General features: G+C 40.1%; 1 protein-coding gene across 1 annotated transcript in view; it reads right to left on the bottom strand.

The window, feature by feature from the left end:
• The window catches only part of igsf11 (immunoglobulin superfamily member 11), a 329,356-nt gene that overhangs the window by 300,238 nt on the left and 1,353 nt on the right, over nucleotides 1-27,765 (bottom strand). The window lies entirely within an intron of this gene.

The following is a 27,765-nucleotide window of genomic DNA, read 5'->3' on the forward strand; positions in this document are numbered from 1 at the left end:
ATCCATCCATCCATCCATTATCCAACCCGCTATATCCTAACTACAGGGTCACGGGGGTCTGCTGCAGCCAATCCCAGCCAACATAGGGCACAAGGCAGGAAACAAACCCCGGGCAGGGTGCCAGCCCACCACAGACTTGTTTAATTCATCTCTGGAAACCAAGTGAAAAAATGGACTGCCTGAAAATATTTCCATGGTACCATCTCTGTTATCAGGACGTGGCATGGTGGCACTGTGGTAGCGCTGCTACCTTGTAGTATGGAGACCTGGATTTGCATCCCAGATCCTCCATCCGTGAAGTTTGCATGTTCTCCCTGTGTCAGTGTGGGTTCACTCTGGGTTCTCTGGTTTCCTCCCTCATTCCAAAGACATTTAGGTAGTTTGTCATTTCCTATTGGCCCAGATCAGTGTGTGTGGATGTGTGTGTGCGCATTTGCAAAGTGATGGACTGGCACCCCATCTAGGGTTTATTTCTACCTTGTGCACTATTCTAGCTTGGATAAGTTCCAGGTTAGGAAATGACTGACTGATCTCTGCTATCATTTCTGGGCTCAGGAATGCCCTTTTGAACTCCTTGCATTCTGGTTTAAAGGGCCAGTTAAACCCTAGGTAGCTTTCCACCCATGATATGCAGTGTCATGCATGAGCATCTAAGGTTCACTTTCCAGGCTTATGGGAGGTAAGCACTACCACTCCGGGACACAAGGAGGTGTTACCACTGACAATATCATTTTCTTTATTTCCAACATCCCTAAGAAACCTCCCACAGTAGGAAATTGATTCATGCCTCTTCTGGCCCCGCCACAATAAATCCTAAGCACTCCTGGCATGACTCGTCTCATTCCAGTGGGAGCAGGTCGAAGAGCAGAGCATGGTGAATCCTCCTGCTTATTCTAAATGTCACACTGCTTTTGGTTTACCTTTATTTGACATGCCATTGGGTGTCTGTTTATTTTTTGAACATTGTAAATATTTAAAGGTGTGATCTGGTTGGTGCCCCAATCGTTCCTTTGTGACCAATGTGTTCCCTCATTCAACGACAAGAGTAAAGTACCATATATAATGTAATGGGCCTCCATGCTACCACAGATCAGACTGGATGACTGTTACATGGTTACTCATCCCTCAATGCAGTGATTCTGCTTTTGTGCTCGAGAAGAAGTCATTTCAGGGGACAGGCTCTATAAGTTCTACTCAAACCTCCTGGCCACAGCTATATCCCAGTTGAAAATAACAAACATATTATAATTAGGGTCTTGTCCCTATTATGGACAGGCCTTGTTAACTGTAATGCTGGTGCCTACTTTTCATCCCTCTACAAAGTTGATACATTTTTGTCTTTAGAACTAGAATGAAAGTGAGGCATTGTGCCTTTCTGCCACTGGTATTCAATACATGATTTGTACTGTTTAATATACCATAAGTGGGAAGTGAAAAACTGGTGATATATGCAGTACTAAGTTTAAATATAAATCTGACGTATTAAGTCTTCAGGCTGATATATGTCCAGGTAGAAACAATATGAATCAGATTAGAAAAACAAGTATCATTTTTGTTAAACTGTTACATTTTACAACTATATTTATATTATGAGGTAGAATCTCAAGTTTGAATTCATTTATTCTCTTAAAGTTTTGAACAAGAAGTTACCTGCCATGCCTTAAGTTGCGGCAAATACCAGAAGTTTTAGGTTATGTCAACTCTAGAATGTTTTAATTTAATAATAGGAGTGTTTTTTTTTTTTTGTGAAAATGATCCCTGTCCACATTAATACTCACATTGCTTATGAAAATTTATCCATCCATACTAAAACAACTGAAAACACATATGATGTAGACAGGGGTCCTCAATCACAGTCCTGGAGGGCCGCAATTAATTAGAAAGCAATTTTTGCCAATAATTTAATTTCATGGCTTTTTAGTGCTTTAACGCTGCTATGTCAGATAATTCTTACATCCTAATTTTTTTTCCCCTTTCTAAGGATATCATCGAAATGATTTGAAGGCTAAAATGGAGGAGTAATTCTCAGTCCTTCACTTTTTTTCTCCTCATTTTCCTTCCAGTATTTAATTAAACCCAATAGTTCATGATAAATACACACAGGTGTAGATGGTAACAAGCTAAATGGAGAAATGCTGGTCTCTTTTGTCATTTGCATGTTATTGCTAATTAGGAGCAATTAAACACCAAGAATACAGCTGTTTAAGACTAAAATAAGCAATAAGGGTTCAAAATCTTAACGAGCGAGACAACTAAAGTGAAGCAGAAGTGTTACTTGAGCAATAAGTGCTTCTTATTAAGTCAGCATTTCTCAACCTTTAAGTATTTGCAACCCAGTTTTCATAACAGTTTTAATTGCGCCCCCCCTAACATTTTTTTGAAATGTAGATGCATATTTTATTATATCTACTTAACTTTCATCGACATTTATCTAACTCTATATTTATTGTTCTAGTATCAGAATGTAGTTTAAGTTAATTTGTTTGGTTTCAACAGATGTTTTTTTTATATTTTTGATTCTTGTTTTCTTTTTGTCACATCTTCACGCCCCCCTTTTTGTTACTTCACGACCCCCTAGGGGGGCCCGCCCCACAGGTTGAGAACCACTGTATTAAGTAGATGGGTTGGAGCAAAAACCTGCAGCCACTGCAGCCCTCCAGGACCGTGATTGAGGACCCCTGATGTAGACATTCACCTACAATGAGCAAACGTGCATTTGGCAGAAAAAAGATCCTCCAAGCTAGACATTTATTTGCAGTATGTATTTACAAACAGAAAATGGCAAGGCGAAATATGATAAACAAAACATTGTGTTTGTTTTGACTGATGATAAGGTGGAATTATTATTGAGAATCAGTGCATGAGTATAAGGTAAGCAAACGGGCTGAGAAAATATAATGAGCAGGTTCCAATCAGGTATGGGCAACGTAATAAGTATGAACCAATCAAAGGATAACTAGAATCTGCATTTGCAAAACTCTTCATTTTCACCCATTCACACTGAAATGTTCAACTGGTGTTTTCAGAAATATACAACTGTAGAGAGTGGTTTCAGTAGTCTCAGTTTTCAGGAGTTAAAAACCCTGGGGTAGTGTTGAGGAACAGTAAAAAACAAAGACTAATGTAGTGTAGCCTTAGTTTTCCATTCATCTAGTTAATGTTTTCGTAACGTTTCTCAATTTAGAAATGGACAAACTCTCCCGAGCATCTTATCACAGAGATAGTGGCAGCTACATGCCAGCAATTCAAAGACTACAATGCTCTTCAGAGACTGGTTAGTCATTTACACCATTATGATTTAAGCAGACAATGATACAACATAAAATCAATTTCTATTTGAGGTACTTCAATATGGTTATCAATTGCTTTATTTTAAATTCCTTGCAAAAAAAGATTCAGAGGCTTCGGCCCTGCACTGTTTTGCTGTGCTAAAATGTTACAATTAGAAATCCTTAACATAATCATTTTGGGAACTGCGAATTACAGTCATCACATAATCTGCTTGGAGAGAGCTCAATGCATTTGCTGTCCGTCCACTCCTTGTCAAAACATTCACTCCTCTGATTTTAACTTGATATGTATTGTTTGCCTCAGTCTCTCTACATGTCTACACGTGGACTTTCCTTTAACATGGAAATCTGAGACCGTGGCCAGTGGAAAATTATTTGGGAGATGATGGGCCTCTTACAGAAGAGTAGTCCTGTTCAAATGACAACATTCTAAGAAACTGCTGTTGTCTTGTATCACTGTAGCAGTTAAGAAGAAAATTAATTGATTGTCATCAATGGTTAGAAGATCTGAAAAAATCATTTTAAAAAATAATGGAATCCCTAACAAATATAACACATGAAGCTCAACAGGGAGAAAATAAAAGAATGTGACTTGGTAGAGAAGGAGGAAAAACATTAGCTGTATAATATGTAGTAAAGTAATTAATGGACTTTCTTCTGTTTCAGCCCATTTGCTACTGAAGAGAGACAATATGAGATGACAAAAATAGAACAGGAACTTTCAGGATAAACCCACTTTTTCAATAAAAGAAGAAAAATACTGTCAAAGAGTGTGACCAGTGAGCTTTAGGTAAAGACTTAATGTGTGATGTAGCAAAATTGTCGGAGCTGAAAGCTGGTGAGAGGAGGTAGGCAGAAGACTTCATTATGACTTTAGGACACAGAAATGGAAGGTGTAATATACAATTATGATGCCTCCCTTTATACCTGAAAAGCTGTGGTAATCCAATTACAAACTGTTAGCACTTGACCACATTAAAAGCCAGGTGTAAATGTACTTGTTATTGAGCCATTCAGAGCATGTTCAGAGGGGGTTAGAAACAGATAGCAATAATATTTAACAGTGTAAATGCAAGTGTGCTTTCTATCCACATATACCATGTACTTAAAAAAAAGCTGACTTGAATTTTACACAGGCAATTTCACCTCAGATCTCCTTCAGGACAAGATATGGGGACACAGGACATACATTTTAATGTCTGGTTTAAACCTATTTCAGCTAAATTATATTAAACATTGTGGTACCCGGCCGGGGCTGGAGCCTGGCTGGGATGCCCAGGAGGACCGGAGGAGGGCTTGTGCCTCCTCCAGACCGCAAGGGGGTGTCCGCCCTGGTTATGTTGGGGGCCTCGGGTGAAGGGCTTGGAAGCCCAGCCCTGCAGGGACCCATGGCCACCGCCAGGTGGCGCCCCAGTGCCTGAATATCCCGGGAGCCCAGCACCTCCACCACACCAGGAAGTGCTGGGGGTAAGACGACAGGGGACACCCGGACTGCTTCCGGGTGCGCAGCCGGCACTTCCGCCACACTGGGGTGTGGCTACGGAGGAATGCCGGGAAACAGCTGGAGCCCATCCGGGTTCCTATTTAAGGGGCCGCCTCCCTCCAGTCATTGGTGGATGTCGGGTGGAAGAGGACAGAGCTGGAGAGAGGATGGGAGGCGGCCAAGGAAGAGGCACAGAGACTGTGAGGCCTGGACATTTGGGGGAACGGTGCTGGAGGCACTGGGAATTGCACTGACACAAATTGTAAATATATTGTAAATAAACAGTGTTTGTGGGTGAAAATACGATGTCCATCTGCCTGTGTCCGGGTCTCAGTTCACAACATATATAAATAAAAGACATGCGTGTGTGTGTTTGCATGTGTGTCAACCACAGCCACTAGATGCCGCATACATGCACTTTTACATTTTTTCGGTGTTTGAATGCACCCCCTGCGGTGGTCTGGCTCCCTGCCCAGGCTTTATTTCCTGCCTTGCGCCCTGTGTTGGCTGGGATTGGCTCCAGCTGATCCCCATGACCCTGTAGTTAGGATATAGCGGGTTGGATAATGGATGGATGGATGGATGTATGCACCCCACTTCACACTATGAAAGACCTGTGAGCAGCAAATCCCGCTGCACAGCAACAATGTCGTGCTAATGACACAAATGAAGAGACACAACATCAAAAGGAAGCAAATGCCGTGGATCAGCAATGTGCATGTGAAAAACCTCAGCAATGGAGGGCAAGGCTTGAAGTTTTCATTAAAATCATTGAGATATTTTCTCGAGACAAAGATTAATAGGACTCAAACATTTTCTAACCCTCTTAGTCCTAAACAGGGTTGTGTGCTAGAGTCTGTCCCAGCTAGCACAGGGCACAAGACAGGGAACAAACCTTAAACACGGCGCCAGTCTGTCGCAGGGTGAACACACACATACAACCCACCCACACACTAGATCCACTTTACTACCAGCGATCCACCTGACCTGCATGTCTTGGAACTGACCAATGACCTTCTGATGACAGCAGATAGTGGTTCCCCTTCTCTACTCATCCTCCTTGACCTGACAGTTGCTTTCGATACAATAGACCACAACATCCTTCTTCACCGCCTGCAATACACCATTGGACTCTCTGGAAATGTTCATAACTGGTTCACATCATACCTGACTGGTAGAACTGAGCATGTCACCTTGGGCAGCACAAAATCTCACACCCATAACGTCACCTGTGGTGTCCCACAGGGCTCTGTGCTAGGCCCCATCCTTTTCACTATCTACATGCTCCCTCTTCGAAAAGTCATTAGCAGACATGGTTTATTTTTCCATTGCTATGCCGATGACACTCAGCTTTACCACAGGACTACCCCCACCTCCTCTACTGCTCCTCTGCCAACATCCACACTGACAACCTGCCTGGAGGAGACAGAGGCATGGATGAGGCTTAACTTCCTTCAGCTGAACAGATCTAAAACAGAAACCATCTTAATTGACACACCACACCATCTCCGCTCTTCAACCATCACCAGTATCACTTTCACTGGCCAAAACATTCCTCTCTCCACATCTGTCACCAATTTGGGTGTTAAAATGGACCCTCAACTCACCTTTAACACCAACATCAAACACCTCTGTAAGTCATCTTTCTACCACCTCAAGAACATTGCCAAACTCTGCCCAACATTTACCCTGGCAGATGCAGGGAAGCTCGTCCATGCTTTTGTCTCCTCCAGGCTGGATTACTGTAATGCACTCCTCATCGGGATTCCAGGCAAGAGTATCCAGAGACTCCAGTATATCCAGAACAGCGCTGCCAGGATCCTGACGAGAGTGCGAAAGCATGACCACATTACCCCCATCCTGAAAACCCTTCACTGGCTCCTTGTCCCACTCAGAATAGAGTACAATGTCTCCCTCTTCACCCATCAGGGCATTTATGGACATGCCCCCTTCCACTTACAGGAACTTCTCACCTCTCACACCTCCTCGCGCTCCCTCCACTCTGTACACGCTAACACTCTCCAAGTCCCTAGAACCAAGCTCAGCAGCATGGGTGATAGGGCTTTTTCATCTGTGGCGCCAAGGCTGTGGAACACCCTCCCTGACTACCTGAGAGCCCCACAGTTGACTGATGCTTTTAAATCAAACCTAAAAACTCATCTTTTTAGGAAGACATTTTGTTAAAGTATTTTATAGATTCTCTTGTTTACTACTTTATTTTTACTCTGTAGCACTTTGAGATTGTTAAAATATAAAGTGCAATACAAATAAAATGTATTATTATTATTAACTGTGGGTAGAAACCTGACCACCTGGAGTAAACCCACGCAGACATGGGGAGAACATGCAAACTCCATACAGAGTGAACCTGGAACATGAACCCTGGTCTCCTTACTATGAGGCAGCATCACTACCACTGTGCCACCCCGTTTGAAAATCATTTTCTAAAGACCAATTCCAAAATTTAGAATTCTTAATGTATCAGTATCCATCCATCTATTATCCATCCATCCATTATCCAACTGGCTATATGCTAACTACAGGGTCACGGGGGTCTGCTGGAGCCAATCCCAGCAAAACACAGGGTGCAAGGCAGGAAACAAACCCCGGGCAGGTCGCCAGCCCACCGCAGAGTATAAGAAATATCCGTTAGCATATCCAAAAGCCTCTCTTTTCCTGAACAATGCTACTGTTACAGTCATCATGAATTCAGTTTATTAGTTTGTGGATGTTATTCTCTGTATGTGCTCTAGCCTGGTCAATGAGATAATATGTGTTCAGTTAAAGGCCCACCATGCACTGTGGTATGACCTTAGTCTGGATGAACCCTTTTAAATGAAAGAGGTAGAATATCCAGCCCTTCTGTTCTAATTGAGTTCATGTATCTGCCTGTAGAAGACTGATATAAGTTGTCTACACTGAAAAATGTGAGAGCTGAGGTGGACTCATTGGCGTAATTTTAGTTTCATAGTGTTGCGTTATCCATCACAGTCACAATGAGTGGGGATTTTGCCAATTAGATGCATTCATCTTTCACAGTTTTTAAATATATGCTTCACTTTTGTAAACTGTGCGGAGCAAAATGTTATTTTTTCATCTTCCCTTTGGAATCCACCAATCAACTTGGATCAGTTGTAATAAAAATAATGAGCACACTTTGAAGTTCTTTAGCCATGGCACAGTCAAGCTTAGATATTTTCAGGCAGTCAAGTGATGGTCATCTCAAGTCTGATTAATATATTTAAATGTTTTCTAAAGAAATTCACTGACTTTATTCCCTTATTTAAAAATTAACATTTTAAAAGTCTAGTAATCCAACACACAAAATAGTAGTTGTAGTTATTAATTAGTTGAATAAATGACTATGTGTTGATAGCTAATTAGTGGCACACAGAAGATTCGGTTGTGCAGCAGGCTTTTTTATAGCATCATAGCGTGAAGCAGGGAGACAAGGGAAAAGGCAGGAAGGATGACAGCCGAAAAAACTATATAGATTAAAAGCTAAAAGTTGAAAAGGGTTCTAGAGAGTGAAATATCATGCAAGAACCTCCAAAGATTACTGTTCAGTCTAGCATTAATACATTGACTCTAAGCAAATCCTCCATCAGAATACGCATTCACTTAAATATACATTTATTTAGGTTGTCTATAATAATGCTAGATTATCAGATAAACCAGGAATATTAGACAGACTTCAAGGATGAATGCCAGCTAACTACAAGCAGTGTTGTGAAGTATTAGGGTGGCTTTACACACTAGTTGGCTTTTAAACACTCAGCTGCCCATCTACCATTTAAATCTGTCTGCTTTGGACTTCCATGAACATGCCCACAATTGATGTTATTACAGAGTTGGGAAGGTAACTATTTAATGAATAAAGTTAATCTTCTTTTCATTAATTGCCATTTGAAAAACAGTGAGTCCATGGGAAACCTGTCATGCTTTATTGGAGAAAGCCGAGCTGATTTGCTTCCTGCCACTTGAACTGTCCGCATTGTTCAGGATTTCATGAAGCACAACAAAATGGCCACTGAATATTTAATGGATCCCCAGGGTAGCTGATATCTATGGCATCACGTAGAAACTCATAAACCTCGTTTCTGTCCTCTGGATATCATTTCATTTTTAAAGATTTGTGAGTGCTGCCTGTTCCTTTCAGTGTTAGTGAGCAATTCACACTCCTTTGTCTGCTCACCGGTGCACAAAATGTTGACGTTCATACAGGTGTGCACAAACATTTTCATCGGTTTGGTCTCAAACTTAATGGACATAGCCGCTCTTTTTACCACACCTCATATTAAATAGATCATTCGTTTATTTTCATAACAGATTTATACCAAATCAGGGTCATAGGCAATACTAGGTGAAGAAACTCTTTTGAAGTGATGCCAGTCAATGTTCCTCAACCAAGATTTTATTTACAGTGCAGCGGAGATGGGCACATTTTTTCTTAAAAGGAATATTAAGCAGAATTGTCAGCAACAGGCAAGGGTCTAGCATATGTAGTGTTCTAAGATCTTTCACTAAAACATTAACTTAAATCAAATTCAAAACCATTAAGTCTCTTGCACATTTTTGGTATAAGTTCTCTTAAAGCTTGGACACTTCTGCAAGGCTTAAAGCCCCTCTTTTACAACTGCAACATTATGATGTCACAAATTGAGACAGACCATGTTACAATACTTCCCTGTCTGTGCAAAACAACTTTGTATTTAAATCTCATAACTTAGTTGGGCTGGTTCAGACTGTATTATGGTATGTGTTAAATCAAGACACCAGTAGTCCTTTTCCCCATCTTTGCAATCTGTTTACTAAATTAGCATAGAAAATCTCGACATAATGACCCTGAAAGCCTTGGCATATCTAAGCCAAATGGATGGGGGTACCTCTCAGAACCTCCACCACCACTTCTTCATGAATTGAGTAAACTGATGATCCAGCCAATTCATTGAGGCCTTTTTTATTCAATATGATGGCCTCTTTTCTCTCACTTCACTACATCAAAACCAGAAACTTCTAAAACTGCAGTTCCGAGTGAACACATTCATACAAAGTGCATTCATCAATAACCTTTGATGTGCTACCTTCTGACCTCTTGGTTGCAGTATAAGCTGCCTTTTCTACTACTGCTAACAAAGGCAGCCGTTTCTCTTACCACTGAAGAGTCAATCCCACGCCCCACACAAAGCTGGCCTTCACTCGTTCCACTCCGCCCCAACTGCCAGTGTCCACTGAACTCAGAACCTCACAAGGGAGTACTTTATACCTGACCTATGGAAGCTGACCTTTAACACCCTCCACTGAAGACACTTCTTCTGTCGGCAGTATGCTTGACTGACTGACATAATCTGAGTGCACAGAGGCTACAAGAAATGCACAGCAGGACCTGAGATGTTCCTATGCTGATAACCAAACAAACAAAGCTTCTTTGGGATTTTTTTTTTATTTGGCTTCTGCTTTTGTTTTTGTATCTACACAAAAATCCTCTTAGTGAACTTAAAAAGCATAAGGCAGGACCACAGAATGAAGAAGCATTTCAAAATTCAGCGGGCTCGGGTAATTTAAAGAAGACATTTAAATTAATTTTTCATGTTGTTAGCTTACTGTGTATCTCCACATGAATTCACTTAGCTATCGATAGACTGCTGAGCCCTGTTTTAAAGCCTAGGTATTAGACCCCGACACTCTCTACATAAGGCTGTATGCAAGGGCTCCATGGCTTCAACTTCAGTATACACCTACCCATAAAACTTTATTTATATAAAAAGATGCTACACGAGACCAAAGATTTGTTTTTACTCAAATGACTGTGCCCAGAAAACATGCTCAAAAACAATTACGCATAAGAACTTTATATGAATATAAATTTGAATCAAAATGACAGCTATTATTGGCTAACTGAGCACAGTAGATTACAATATACAAGTTTTAGGACAGCTAATGTCCCTGGCCTGAGCTGCCTCAAAAACTTGTATACTCAGCCAACAAAAGGCGTCATTTTGCTTCACTTCCCATTACACCCATAAATAACTAACATGGTACATCACTCTACGACTGTAGAAAATTTATTATTTAAAGTACACAGGTATAAAAATATGTAGAAATTTGCATTTTACACAAGAAAGTATACATGAAAGCGCCCAGCTAGGTTATGGTACCTTGAAGTTCAGGGCTTGGGCCACACTTAAATCATTCCATAACTTACTGTTATAAGTTGTGTAAATTTTGTCGGGTATGTATACGGTTAACTGCGATATGTGTGTATGTGCGTTGAAAAAAGGTTCCCTTGAATTAGGAACTAGCTTAGCAATATAATATGGAGTAAAGTTTACCTACCAGCATTTGTCATGTGTATTAAATGTAGAATGTTGAAAGAAACATCGTTTACACTATTCAAATTCCCTCAAATGTGTCACTTACATTCAAGCAGAGTGCTGTTTTGTTTTTGGTGAGTTTTTTCCATTAATTAGGCATAGCATTGACACACGGAAAAAAAAAAATCTGATGTTGCCATCACATAACTTTTCCCTATTTACAACATACAGTATATACAATACAATACAATTTACAATATAGTAAATGGGGGTGGCACGGTGGCGCAGTGGGTAGCGCCGCTTCCTCACAGTTAGGAGATCCGGGTCTGCTTCCCGGATCCTCCCTGCATGGAGTTTGCATGTCCTCCCCATGTCTGCGCTGGTTTCCTCCGGCTCCTCCGGTTTCCTCCCACAGTCCAAAGACATGCAGGTTAGGCGCATTGGCGATTCTAAATTGTCCCTACTGTGTGTGCCCTGCCAGGGGTTTGTTTCCTGGCTTGTGCCCTGTGTTTACTGGGATTGGCTCCAGCAGACCGCCGTGACCCTGTAGTTAGGATATAGCGGGTTGAATAATGGATGAATGGATATAGTAGATGGCCTCAATTTATCTAAATTTGAATATCCAATTCCACTAAAGTTACTTTTCACATTTTCAATTAATCAATCATTTGGTTGTGTCCTTACGGATATAGACTCTAGCCATCTCATTTTCTGCTCTTTCCAATTCACCCCATCTTGTGTGACTGTACAAGCTTTGTTTAACAATCTTGGCATTTCAATTCACGCCAAGTTCGACTGCAGCCATGTTGCTGTTGCTCTGTCTTGATTGTGGGTATCTTTTATCTTGGGTATTCTAGGTATCTTGCTGTTGCTCACACGTAGAACATGTCCCAACCACTCAGATTGTTTTTCTGGATCATGTTTAGAATTGAGTCTTTTCTTGGTATTCCACCTCTTTCTCATATACTATCATTTGGGAATTTATAATTTGATTTGATGTTTTATATTCTTCATAATATTATTGTTTCAAATTTCAAAAGCTTTCATTCATCAACTTCCTTTAACGTCCACCTAAAATTTGCTTAAATGTTACTTACCCCCAGGTGCTTTATTGTAACGTTTGAGAAAGATTTTCAATTTCATGTTTTCATTCAGAAAGGAAGTACGAAAAGTTATGATTCACTGGTCAGCAAACAATGTGAAAACGTTCATGAAATCTCACGTTTCTCGTGTCGTATAATTCACATACAAAGTCACCCAGTCACTTACTCAAGACGTCCAAAAAAAATATTTTCACTAAAACATTGTCAAATAAACATCTTCTAGAAAGCATTATCATATTTGGAATTTGTGTCTATACCAAAACACAAATCACACACCCTGAAAAGTAATGCTTAAATATAATAATTGCTTGCTTGAATGATTAGATCATTGATTTACAGCTTAATAGACAAATAAAGCCCTGCAGTGGGCTGGCGCCCTGCCCGGGTTTGTTTCCTGCCTTGTGCCCTATGTTGGCTGGGATTGGCTCCAGCAGATCCCCGTGACCCTGTAGTTTAGATATAGTGGGTTGGAAAATGGATGGATGGATGGATAGACAAATAAAGCTTCCCACCTCTCAACAGCTGTACTGTAGCATTTTAATATTAATCTTCATGGAGACAAACATAATATAAATATATATATTTGGTCCAAGGGTTTGCCAAAAGCAAAATGGAAACAATTTGATATTACTTCTGATACTTCTGAAGTGGGGAGTTGTGTTAGAGATCCTTCTTACCCACAATGATACCATGGAGCCAAAAATAAGGAAAAAAAAATTATGTTTATTTAATGAAATATAAAAAGAAGAGGGATACATAATGTTTTAGTTTAGGTGGGTCTTCTTCCTTTTGTAATTTTTTAATGTAGTCTTTGCCTCTTCCGGTCTGAATCCTTGGTTTAGGTTTGCCTGTTATTATAATCTACTTTTTCAGTTAGTCAGCTTATTAAAGATGTTTAATCCTTCTGCCCTGAGTCTTCCTCAGGTGAACATAATGTCAATCAAGTTCTGTTCAATTATATAATAGGCGAGGGTGAGTCTGGAATATTTAAACAGAGTGATTTGTGGCCTTTCTGAGTTTGCTTCTTGCTTCTTTAGCATGCTGTGGTTAAGAGCACAATATATTCAAGGTTTCCTCTACTAGACACAATTCTCAGATGATTCTGCACTTATAGGGTGTATTGATAAGAGGGATTAGACAGAGCATATGAGTCAGGTGAGAACTGTCTGCAACTTAACATCGGCAAAACCAAGAAAATGTTTATTGACTTTTGTTGCATGAACGAGTCTCCAAGTCCAGTCACTATTTAGGAAGTATACGGTATGTAGAGGCAGTGCATTCCTACAAATACTTGGGGGGGTCCATATCAGTGACAAGTTGGACTGTCACAGTCCAACACACAGCAACTATATAAGAAATGCAGAAAAGGTATCTTTTTCCTTAGGATACTGAGTTTCTTTAATGTGGGAAGTCCTTCACATCTTCGGCAATTCTGTGATGGCCAGTGCAATTGTCTATGCTGTGGTGTGCTGGACTAGTAACATCACTTCAAGAGGAGGCCACTGAATCAACAAGCTAATTAAATGGGCAGGTTCAGTTATGGGACACACCCCCTGGTGATAGTAGCTAAGGAGAGAATGAAAACAAAACTGAGGGCCATTATAAACAATGTTGCAGATCTTCTCTCAGACACGCTAACACTGAGGACTTTCAGTTATCAAATTATTCATCAAAAGTGTGTCAAGAAATTCTATTGGGGGTCCTTAATACCAAAAGGAATACACCTGCAGAATGCCTCACTGTGACTGTAACTGCCAACTCAGAAGTTTTCTTTCTTTTTAAATTTTCTCCCTTTTCAGTCATTCTGGTGTGTATTCAGACTATAGTGTGTCTGTACATATAAAAATTTCTTAATGTACAGTCATGTCCGAAATTATCTGCATCCCTGGAATTTCCCTAGAAAATGCACCATTTCTCCCAGAAAATTGTTGCAATTACAAATGTTTTGGTATACACATTTATTTCCTTTATGTGCATTGGAACAACACAGAAAAACAGAGAAAAAAAGTCAAATCTGACATAATTTCACACAAACCTCAAAAACCGGTCTGGACAAAATTATTGGCACCCTCAACTTAATATTTGGTTGCACACCCATTGGAATACATAACTGAAATCAAGCGCTTCCTATAACCATCAACAAGCTTGTTACGCCTCTCAACTGGAATTTCCGACCAATCTTCTTTTGCAAACTGCTCAAGGTCTCTCAGATTTGAAGGGTGCCTTCTCCCAACAGCACTTTTGATATCTCTCCATAAGTGTTCAATCGGATTTAGATCCAGACTCATTGCTGGCCACTTCAGAACTCTCCAGCACTTTGTCTTCAACCATTTCTGGGTGCTTTTAGAGGTATGTTTGGGGTCATTGTCCTGCTGGAACACCCATGATCTCTGGCACAGACCCAGCTTTCTGACATTGGGCCCTACATTGCGCCCCAATATCTTTTGGTAGTCTTCAGATTTCATGATGCCTTGCACACAGTCAAGGCATCCAGTGCCAGAGGCAGCAAAACATCCCAAAACATCTTAGAACCTCCACCATGTTTGACTGTAGGTACTGTGTTCTTTTCTTCGTAGGCCTCATTCTGTTTTCTGTAAACAGTAGAATGATGAGCTTTACCAAAAAGCTCTACCTTGGTCTCATCTGTCCACAAGACGTTCGCCCAGAAGGATTTTGGCTTCCTCAAGTACATTTTGGCAAACTCCAGTCTGGCTTTTTTATGTTTCTGTGTCAGCAGTGGGGTTCTCCTGGCTCTCCTGCCATAGCGTTTCATTTCGTTCAGATGTCGATGAATAGTTCAAGCTGACACTGTTGCACCCTGAGTCTGCAGAACAGCTTGAATATGTTTTGAAGTTGATAGGGGCTGTTTATCCACCATTTTCGGACTATCCTTCATTGCAGTCTTTTATCAATTTTTCTCCTCCATCCACGTCCAAGGAGATTAGCTACAGTGCCATGTGTTGTGAACTTCTTGATTATGTGGACAAAGGAACATGAAGATCTCGGAGATGGACTTGTAGCCTTGAGATTGTTGATATTTTTCCACAATTTTTGTTCTCAAGTCCTCAGACAATTCTCTGCTCTTCTTTCTGTTCTCCATGCTTAGTGTGGCACACTCAGACACACAACAGAAAGGTTGAGTCAACTTTTCTCCATTTTAACTGGCTTCAGGTGTGATTGCTACATTGCCAGCACCTGTTTCTTGCCACAGGTGAGTTCAAACGAGCATCATATGCTTGAAATAAAACGATTTACCCACAATTTTGAAAAGGTGCCAATAATTTTGTCCGGCCCATTTTTGGAGTTCTGTGTGACATGATGTCAGATTTGGCTTTTTTTCTCTGTTTTTTGTGTTGTTCCAATGCACATAAAGGAAATAAACATGTGTATACCAAAACATTTGTAATTGCAACAATTTTCTGGGAGAAATGGTGCATTTTCCTGGAAAATTCCAGGGGTGCTGATACTTTTGGCCATGACTGTATTTATTTATTTATCTATCCCCCATTGGACAAATAATATCTATCTATCTATCTATCTATCTATCTATCTATCTATCTATCTATCTATCTATCTATCTAATCTATGTGAAAATGAAAGTAAAAGCCTGCAGCCACCATAGCTCCTAAAACTAGGACTGAGTAGGGCACTCCTCACTTATGAAGATGTGCCCTCTACCAAATCCATGGAGTCACCTCTCATACCTCCCTGTACTGACCAGGAATTTTCATAATGAAATATGAAAGGTATCCCATAATATCAGCCTACGTCCCCTGTCTTGTGTCATGCAGTTTACAGTTTGTTTATTATCTTAGATAGACAGCCATGAAATTTGAGAGAAGTAATAATTCAACATCATTTCAGAGAAAGCGTGACTTTAATTTACAAATCATATCACTATTTATCTGTGAATTGATCTTAAATTACATATACATCATCCATCCATCCATCCATCCATCCATTTTCTAACCCGCTGAATCCGAATACAGGGTCACGGGGACATATACATCATATCTTTATATATACAATCCCTGAAAAGAATATATTTGTCAGAATTGTTCACAACTACCCAACTGCCTAATATACAGTATGTGGCCCTCAAACACCAGTAAATAGCACCCATCCAACACATAATCAGAAACAGCATTTAACCCTATCAATGCCTACGACTGAGATGGGTCACTGTGCTCATGCTAACTTTCTAAAGGAAAAGAAACTGCAGCCGATCCAGAATTAAGTGCATAACAGAGACATTCAGGAAAGATTCACTAATGAACTTGAGATGAGATAACGGCAATCTGTCAAGCAACATCTGACTCGCAGTCTAAATCCAACTTTCAGCTGCAGTCACATGTCTCCCAGGAACAGCATGCAATATCTTCTTTAAAGTAGAAATCTGAAACTATTGAAATCACTGATTCAGTGCTTTAGTAAGCAAGATGGAGTGTAATCAAGTTCAATTGAATGAGCAGAATAAAGACAAATGAGTTAGGAGGAGAGAATTCTGCTGCATCCACCCAACCATTATTTCAGGATAATGGAAGAAAAAGCCTATCCTAGCAGCATCAAGAGCAAATTAAGAACCACCATGCACTGGGCACCATACTATCACTTTCCCACATGCACTCACTCATATTCTGATTAATCTAACAATCTACAGCTTTGGCACGTGGGAGGAAACCAGAGTCCCAGGGGAAACACCCACACAAACAAGGAGAGAGCATGCAAACACAGCAGGGTCCAGAAAGGCAAATTAAACTCAAAACTTGGGTGGTCATGTTCAAAACAGTTACAGATCTACCTCTCTGAGATAAATCTCATGCATTCATCCTCAAGGAGCCCAAACTCTTGGCTTGAAAAAATTTTAAAAAGTAGCGATGGTATTATATCCTGTAGCATTTGCTTAACACAGATGTTGATATTCTGTCCTCAGGGTTAGCTCAAAATAGGCCAGACTCAGAAGAAAGTGTGCATGTGAGATTGCATTGTGTCTTCCCAACTTATTGTAGATCAAGAATGAACAACCTGCTGACTATTCTCTGGGGGCTAATTTGTGTCTACAAGTCATCTACAGGCCATTTTTGGAACGTGCACAGAGTTAATGATAACCTTTTTCCTAACTGTTATGGCAGGGTCGCATCCTCCCCTACTTGTCATCACTTTTAATGAGTGCTGCTCTTTCAATAATTCTCTTAAAGTATGGCTCGTATAACTGCTTTTAACATTTTAGCTGCAGTTTGACATGCATGTGCAAAATCTGTAACTTCTTTCTGGCTAGAAAAACAACACTACAATACTGGATTTTGATTGGTGGATGAATGGATGGATAAAAATAATGTTTAAATGTGTGATTTTCTTGTTGAGAAAGAAAGAGAAGGAGCACTTAAGAAGCAGCACTTATGAGACCCAGGTCTCTGCTTAAATCCATCACCATGGGTACGTGGCCACCAGAGAATCTCAGGAAGGATCGTGGCTTGGACTGGCAGATGGACTTCAGGAAAGTGCCTGTAAATGTAGAAGTGAGTGGTATTAGGCACAGTTGATGGCTAAAAGGTGCAAGCATGTGATACAATAGGGAAAAGATCATTCAAGCTGCATGGAAAGAGCAACGCAAGATCTGAGAGGTGGCACTGGTATTAGAAGGTGGCTGAAAGCATCTAGTAAAACTTCTGTAAGGGAGCCAGGGAGAGACATTGTGTTTGATAATGCATTAAGCTACAAGCATCAGTGATGATAATATGTCAGTTTAATTACACCACAAAAAATCTAATGAAGTTAAGGTCTACGAACATATTATTTTGTCAATGTCAGTCGAACTAGGCACGAATTGAAATGCCAAGAATGTTAAACAAAGCTTGTACAGTCACACAAGATGGGGTGAATTGGAAAGAGCAGAAAATGAGATGGCTAGAGTCTATATCCGTAAGGACACAACCAAATGATTGATTGAAAATGTGAAAAGTAACTTTAGTGGTATTGCATATTTAAATTTAGGTGAATTTAGACCATCTACTATATCCATCCATCCATTATCCAACCCGCTACATCCTAACTACTGGGTCACGGGGGTCTGCTGGAGCCAATCCCAGCCAACACAGGGTGCAAGGCAGGAAACAAACCCCAGGCAGGGCACACACACAGCAGGGACAATTTAGAATCACCAATGCACCTAACCTGCATGTCTTTGGACTGTGGGAGGAACGGAGAAAACATGCAAACGCCACGCAGGGAGGACCCAGGAAGGTAACCTGGGTCTCCTAACTGCGAGGCAGCTGTGCATTGTGTCAATAGTGAAACCACTAAATAACAGTTTTAAAAGAAATATCAACATCAAAATCAAATATTCAACAACAAAACCAGAAATGATTGTGAATATTCATAAATTTCTATTTATTGGGCAATGAGTTTAAATGTACTGTATATAAGTAATTGAAATCAGCCACTTAAAAGGCCTTCAAGCCTGAACTGAAAGTTCACCACACAAGTGACCAAAGGTATAAAGAGAACACTTCATGGTCCAAAGGTCTGCCCAAGCACCCTGGAAACAGGCTAGTATGCCAGGAAATTTCAAATAGTCCTTTTTTTCCTATATAATAAATTGTATTCAGCATATCATGAAAAGTGAAATATTTCATTATAATGACTTGGTTGAGCTTTCTATGATTATTTTAACAACACATTAAATCAGTGAGGTAAGTTTACTGCTTATTTAATTCTTTCACAACAATTCCATCTGCTAGGGGATGAAAGAGCACTGCCTCACCAGCCCTTAGGTGAGGGACACCACTTGACCTAAAAATAAAAGGAGATAAAAATAAAGCTCTACCCATTCATCCATTAATTTTGTGAACATGAAGCCTGTTCATCAAAAGGTAATGATAGCTGTCCATCCATCCATTATCTAATATATTAAATCCACTTCAGGGTCATTTGCGGTCTAACTCAACAGCACCAGGTGCAAGAAAGGGACCAAGCCTGGAGAATGCCAGTTCAACACAGGACACACTTATACACATACCTATGATGACACATACTGGGACAGTTGAATATAATCCATTAACTTCACTTGCTCCCTTCTGAGCAAATAAACCACAGCAATGAGAGATTATTTTACTGTAAATGGAGGGTACCAATAGTTCCTTTCAGTTGACAGCTGAAGTGTCACTTTGCTACACAAACACTATTACTCTCACTACTTCTTGATATTGTTGGTAGCGTTAATTAACAATGGATGGTTTTAACAGGAACAAAAGGGAGCATCCTCACCGGGTTGCACCTTCATCACCACAAAGAAGGTCAAAGGTTGATGAGTTTCAACTGTTGTCTCCGTGTTCCATGAAAATTAAGGTGGATGCAAATGTAACTAGACTCTGAGACACAGTACTCTTGGTTACCTGGTCACAATATATTGATGTGTCCACTTGTAGTAAGTCAAGCATGTCCTGTTTCTGCCTCTCTGTTACACTAAGTATTAGCTATCCAAACCTGGTGGGACCATAAAACATGCAGGGTGTGAGCTGGGCTGGGTCTCATGTCAATACAGAGATTGGATTGAGGCTGATTTAGGATCCATCCATCTATTAGTTTTTGTTTTTGCAGGGAGCTGTAAATACAAAACCGGCAACAGCTTCTGCTAAACTATATTCAGATTAGATATTAAAGTCCAAGTATCTCTTACTGTACTGCTTATTTCACTCAGAGCTGCACTGGGATGCATCAGGAGTGGGCAGGAGGAGGAGTACAGGAAGCTAATCAAAGACTTTGTTAAATGGTGTGACGCAAACCACTTACACCTTAACACCAGCAAGACCAAGGAACTAGTGGTGGATTTTAGGATGCCCAGGCCCCACATGGACTCCGTGATCATCAGAGGAGACTGTGTGCAGAGGGTACAGACCTATAAATACCTGGGAGTGCAGCTGGATGACAAATTGGACTGGACTGCCAATACTGATGCTCTGTGTAAGAAAGGTCAGAGCCGACTATACTTTCTTAGAAGGTTGGCATCCTTCAACATCTGCAATAAGATGCTGCAGATGTTCTACCAGACTGTTGTGGCGAGTGCCCTCTTCTACGCAGTGGTGTGCTGGGGAGGCAGCATAAAGATGAAGGATGTCTCACGCCTGGACAAACTTGTTAAGAAGGCAGGCTCTATTGTAGGTAAAGTTGGACAGTATAACATCTGTGGCAGAGCAATGAGCACTAAGCAAACTCCTGTCAATCATGAATAATCCACTGCATCCACTGAACAGTGTCATCTCCAGGCAGAGGAGTAGCTTCAGTGACAGACTTTTGTCACTGTCTTGCTCCACTGACAGACTGAGGAGATCGTTCCTCCCCCACACTATGTGACTCTTCAATTCCACCCGGGGGAGTAAATGCTAACTTATTCAAAGTTATTGTCTGTTTTTACATGCATTTTTATTACTCTTTAATTTAATATTGTTTGTTTTTTTGCATCAGTATGATGCTGCTGGATTATATGAATTTCCCCTTGGGATTAATAAAGTATCTATCTATCTATCTGTTTTAAGCTTGTCATTATGATTTGTAAGACCAAAGTGGCCAATGACAGTTAATATGGGATGTGAATGAACCTTCCAGTTTTGTATCTACAGCTCACAACATCCCTGTATTAGAAAGAGCAAAAAGAACAAATGCACAGATGAATCCCAAATCAACCTCAATCCAATCTCTGTGTTCCAACCTAGCATGCTTTATGATTCAACCATGTTTGGGCAGCTGGCACTTAAGGTAACTAGTGTGACAGAGCAGCAGAAGCAGAATATGTCTGACTCACTACAAGTGGACACCGCAATATATTGAGATCATGTAATCCAGGGTACCTGGTTTTAGAAACTATAGTAATTATATTTGCATCCACGTTAATTTAGATGGAGCATAGAGATGACAGTTGAACTTTTTAGACTTTGGTATACCTTGTTACACTGTCATGGCTTATATAAAAAGATGATGCATTCATCACCAGCATGAGTTTGGAACCACGTGAATAAGCAAGGAAGATTATAGTCAGAAAACAAGGGATGACTGGTCTGTTTATCTCAAAATCTTATGATCTACATGTTGTCTGATGTATTTGATAAGCATCTTAGCTATTCTATATCAAATTTACTGTATATGTAAGTAGGCAATTTAATCTCTTTTGATAAATGAGCTCTTTAAGCACAGCCAGCGTGAGCCTATACAAGCTACCTTATTACATGTGTTTTTATTGCTTTTGTAGCTGTCTTTATGAGGTAATAAAAATGTTTAAACCACTAGTTATGCACTTCCATCAGAGTATATCAGCCATAAAGCTTTAATTCACCCACGGCTCTAAAATGTAGGCTAGACTCCTTCAAAAATTCTCAAAGTGTTACCCACCTAAGGAGTCAAATTGGTAAAATCACAGTAAGAAAACCATAGCCTAGCCAATTGACAGTCTGCATTATCCTTGCCACCACCTTGCACAAGTAACCCTTCCCTAGCAGCTTTAACTGTAACAAACCAAAAAGACAAATCATTTTCTTTCAATAGCTATACTAGATTGCCATCCATTTAAAGCAACTCATCTGATCATTTCCATGTAGGCGTATGTGTTTGTCACCTACGCAGAACAGCCTCGAATTAACACCCCTCTCTGCATTCTTCACAGACATCGCACCATGTGGCTGAAGAAAAGATTGCTTCAGATTTTCCAAACAGTTCTCACCTGGACCACTGGGAAACCAGATGTGACAGAGCAAGAGATACAGCATGCTGATAAGTGTAAAAGAGCCTGTAAAATAAGTACTTATAATAGTCAGAATAAAAGGTTCTGGTCCTCTGCAACATGTACAGTTCATAAAGACAAAATGTCTAGAAGTGCAGTTCTAAGGCAGAGAACAAATAAAATATGGCAAAACCTCGGCAACTCTGTTATAATGGCTTTGATCTGTCTTAGCGGAGAAGTCCACCTCCAGCCACACAAAAGTGACCGCAATATGTCAAAGACTGGCCGAAAAAGAGGCCACAAATTTGCTTAAAAATTTCTGCTGTGTTACTCAGATTGAAAGTAGGAGCACAGACATTTATGATCAATCAAATAAAATGTTCTGTTTCAGGGAATTTAACCTTAATGTGTGATGTGACCTGAAAAATGTTGGGACCATAACCTAAAAAAAGTTCTGGAGCAAGAGTAGAGGGGTTATATACCAAAATCAAAACTCTCATCTCCATGTGCCATGGCATACCATAGGATACAAGGAGAGACTGTCTGTAGAGCATAGCTTACAGAACAAAACTGGAACACTTTGATAATTCCTCTTATAATTATATTATAGGACTTATACCATCTTATGGCTTTTCAGCACAATGCATGCACATTCTATTTCTACTGTATACTTGCTCTTCTGGAACAATATTTGATAAAGGACCAGTTCACTTTTATAGGGTGTTGACAAGCTGCCATAAATGAGAACAAAGCAGGAACCAAATCTGGATGGGACACCAGTCTGTTATAGGGCATGCACATTCACCTTCGCTCACCCATATGTGCCAATTTAGAGCCACTTACAACACTAACACACGTGTCCTTGGGGATGACAGATAAAAACATGCAAGTAAATAACAGACAGTGACCACAGTGGAATTCAATGCATGGACTATAGGCCTTTACAACAGCAGTGTTAAACAATGTGCCACCTTTCTTTGTAGCATAACTACAACAAATTTCGGAAAAGTGTTAAGTAGAAAGGATAAAATTGTGGAGCCTTATAATTTAAAGAAAATGTGTGATTTCATTTTTAAGAGATTAAAAAAAATGAGTATGTAAATTGATTGTCTGGAACAATCTAGTTAACTGTGCTGTTGGACTGGAGTTAGCCCTTAGGGGTTTGTTCTTCATACTACTGATACAAACAAAATCCAAATTATGCTAAAAGTTAATCTATTCATTAACCAAAAAAGGTCAATTAATTCTTATGAAGCTCAATTCCAATCTTAAGCCCTGTGAGCTAAATAATATTACAAATTTACTTAAAGCAAAACACAAAACTTACATTAAAAAAACACTGCTCAAGACACTATGTAATTTGAACATACACATTTATACACTGTATACTGTATATGTGTATAAAGATGTAGGCATAGTATACTACAGACATAGAGGTGTTGATATATGTTCCTTTTTAGAATAATTAGGTTATTAAAACTTTCAAATGGCAATGAAGGAAAACTCCTATAACATAAAAAGACAAAAAATGCAACACATACTTCAGATATGACTACTAAGTAATACCTCTGATCAATATTATTCTTAATGCACTGCATACTTATATAGCCACTCATTACTTATGACCCAAGGAGCCACAACCTACCCTGGCAGCACTGGACACAAGGCAGGACCAGGCCCTGTACGGGATACCAGTCCATTGTAGGGTACACTCCTGCTCACACCCAAACAGAATTCAATACAAATCTGCATTTATATGTATACAAGCTGTGTATTAAGTAATTAGTATAATCTACACTTGCATTTTAACTGAGAATTGTTCACAGCGCTCTGCGCCTCCACTCACTGAAGAGCACTACGTAAAAAATAAGTTGTGTTGTGTTTTATTGCATTGTAAATATTTAACCCAACTATTCTTGAATATGAACTCCTTACTCATGAAGTAAAACATTATATTTCTTATGAACACCCTAAATTAAGGTTATAACTTTTTTTTTTTTCATCTGGAACACAGGCAGGATAAAGTGATTTGGTCACACAATGGGTCAATGATGGAGATCAAATCAGCAACTTTGGGGATGAAAGGTCAAAGGATAGATAGATAGATAGATAGATAGATAGATAGATAGATAGATAGATAGATAGATAGATAGATAGATAGATAGATAGATAGATAGATAGATAGATAGATAGATAGATAGATAGATAGATAGGCACAACAAGAATCATCTATATCAGGGTTTCCTTAAACCGTAATGGGTCATGAGTTGTTGCCATTGGGTCGCAGTTACTGTTGTATTTAATGGTATTGGGTCACAGCTATTTTGTAAAGTGGATGGCAGTGGGTCACCGCAGGATGATTAAGCAATCGAAATTGCTCCGTCAAATACCCACTCCCCCTCCAAGAAGGATTGTCCACGATTCCTCAAGAATGAAGTGCTAACAATCACATTTGTTTGTCCAAGGGTAAAGCCTAACCTGTACTGACAATTGCTCGGGCATTCAGCAAGGAATGGGCCTGAAAGATACTATAAAGGGCAAGATGGAGTCTCGACAAAAAAAAGCTTAATTAACCCTTATCTGTATCTACAAGAATATTAACAGAGTGTAAGCATTTACGTTACAAGTATAAAATGATTAGAATTACACCTAACCTTGTTAGTTACAGTTTCACAGTATTGATATTATACAGTATGTCAGTCATTGGCACAGTATATTGTACATCACTGTCTGTTAAGATGTCTGCTAGACCAGCTCACTCCTATTCTATGTTGCAATTATGACATTTTTAGAATGATATACTGTATATACTGTAGATTGCATTTGGAGCTAAAAGATGCCATTTTAAAGCAATCAGTTTAAAAGGGGAAGTCATTAAAATGATTTCCAGGTTTTCATAATGTCCAAAGCAGCTACCAGAAAAAAGAGCTCCAAAGCAGTGAAGAAGTATTCAGTCTTTCAAAACCATAAACTGACAACAAATCCACAGTTGGATAGCTACAGGATCAAAGGTAATGTACAATCATCCCCTTGGCCTCCCTGAAAAGAAACCTCACCCTAATCTATGTGAAATACTTAGGCATTCTGTGTATAAAAAATAATGAGGCTGTTTACCCATCTCGGGCCCAGTGTCTGCAGGGATAGCCTCTGGCTCACAGCAATCCTGCTCAAGACTGTTTGTGATAATGGATGAATGGATGGCTGAAATCTGCCATTTTAATTTGTGAGCAGATATGTTCTACATTTGTTCGTTAAAAAAATTAACAGCTGAATGATCCGGGAAGCTGGAACAGATGACGGCTCTCAGGATTTCACAGATCTGTGGATTTTTTTCTTCTTTGTCAGTAACACCTTATGTTACACAATGCTACAGAGAGTGCCTCTGTGAATGTTTGCTTGAACCATTGTTAACAAGGATGTCTGAGCTTGAAGTTTAGATCCCTTAGCACAGCTCTTCAAAGCACATAAATAAACTCCAAGTAGAAACACAGACCTCATGGAACCCCAGTTTGAAGGCTTTGACAATAACTGACGAATACATCTTGGCTCTAGTGCCTAATTCTAAATGTGTTTTTACTAAATGGAAGAAAATATTCAGATAAACAACATAGTAAAAAAACTACTATATAATAAAGTGCAACTGCTTTCCCAGTCCCTCCAACCAATTTGATTTATCAGTTTTGCTTTGCTTGCTCAAGCACATATGATCAAGACAGATAGTGCTACACAAGAGAGATTGACACACACAAGGAAGGAGGAAGGAAAGCCACAGAGGAACCCTGAGAGTCGCCTTCAAAGGTAGGAAATATTCCCATGAATATGAATGATGTTTTCATGGCAGGTTATGGTTGCTCATCTTCCACTTGTGGTAGAAAAAAAGGGGGCAGGAGGTGAGCAAAACACCTTGAAATGACAGTCTGAGAAGCAGGCTTTATACAAAAGCAATCAAGAGAGGCTGAGACACATCAAGGAAAGGCATACGAGGAAATGAGGAAAGGCAAGAGACATCAAATAGCTAGTATCTTTACATTTATTCTAGTAACATAGTTATTTATTAGCCATATTTAAAAAATCAAAAATAAAGTAGGGATGCATGACGACTCTGTAGAAGGTTAGCACAAACAAAGGACACACCCAGCAGTCGAGTGAGTGCTGCTCTCAGAATGACTCTGTTGTAGGTACTGAAAACAGTAAGGCCACACTGACAGGAGGGTGCCAATATATCAGACAAATCCAGCCTCTTTTAGAATTAAATTTAGAAAACTTGCAAAGGCATCCAGGACCCTGACGACTTACAACTGGTTAAAAATTCAGACATGCCTGCACCATGGATACAACTTAGAAAAATTAGCGACAGACGCACAGCAGGCCAGAAAAGCTGTCAGTCTTGACAACAGCACAGAATGGCCATGCAGTATTGGCAGTTGGCAAAAAATATAGAGTGCCAATAAAGTTGGCAGAAATGACCAATAAATAGAAGCAGTAATACAGTCAGGCTGCCAGCTTTGTCCACTACCCTAAATGACTGCAGCTCTTAATGATACATACTTAAAAAGACATGGTTGCCCTTAGCCCACTGTTCATTCAGTTGCTGAACTGGAGTCAGAGTTAAAAAGCATCTGGGCACAAGCCCTAGTCGGGACCCCAGCTCACCAAATTGCATACACAAGAGCAGAGGCTCACGGGGGCCATATAGAGTCACCAGTTACATATGAAGGATGCCAGAGTATCTAAAGGAAAGCCAAGTAGACATTATGCAAACTGTAGCTGTGAGGTGGGAATGCTAATGACTGGGTCACGGTGTCGGCCACTTTACTTACGCACTAACTAATGTTTTTCATCATCTTTCATCCCAGCTGTTTTACTAAAACAACAGTTCCCTGTCTTTATTTCCACTTGTTCGTCAACGTTGAGTTGGGTTTTCCCTTACCCGCGCTAAGCGCCCTTCCTTTGGAAACCCGATCTTTACGTCTCTTGCTGCTCGGGCGCAGGTCTACTAAGTGAGCGCTGTGCTCCCAGTCGGCACGTGCCGGAGGCTGGGGGTGCGGGCATAAACAAAGAACTCACGCGGCCGCCTAATCCCGGGATTAGTAGTCAAGCGATCTGTCCACGAGCCTCCACAGAAATGACCGGCAAGTACCTGAGGAAAAAAAAAATAATGCGTGGACCGCTGCAAAATCATGAAGAGATGGAGTGGATACGTTTGGAAGCCGCGAGATTCTCCTGAATCCTCCTCAAACCTCACTGTAGTTTACACACGAAGCGAATCGGATGACCGTTGTGAAGGCTGCGATTAGACGGCATTCACAAACCTTCTTAACCCAATTCCACGTCGCGACGGATCAAACTCAATGTTCGCAGTATCGAGAGAAATCCTCAACCTTGCCAAACTGAATTGGTGTTCGTTTCCGCCTCATGAGCGCCATAACCTTGGGTCCCGTTTTCGGAGTTTGAGTACTTGCTTCACTTTGGGTGTGTGATTTCCCCGCGCATGTGTGGGTTTTCTCCCCAAACCAAACACCTGCAGGTTAGGAAACTATAGTGGAAGCAAACGTGCCAGTCACCTCTGAACTTAAGAGGCTTCTCCACACTGTCTATGGGTTCACAGAATAAATAACAGACGAGAGGGACCCGTTTATTATTTTAATTAATACACGCCGTAGGCATAAAAGTGTGTATTAGTGTGTATGTGTTCTGCTTTACTAATGATGACAGAATCTTTCATCACTGAATCTTGTTTCTTTACTATATGCAAGTCTTAAAAATGATGAGTCGACCTCTTTTCTAGGCCCGTAATACTGAATTATGAATTATTGAGCAACTAGTTCAACAATCCAGAAAAGAAGCAATATTTTAACAAGCA

This window comes from Polypterus senegalus, chromosome 2, assembly GCF_016835505.1.
Source record: "Polypterus senegalus isolate Bchr_013 chromosome 2, ASM1683550v1, whole genome shotgun sequence".
NCBI lineage: Eukaryota > Metazoa > Chordata > Cladistia > Polypteriformes > Polypteridae > Polypterus > Polypterus senegalus.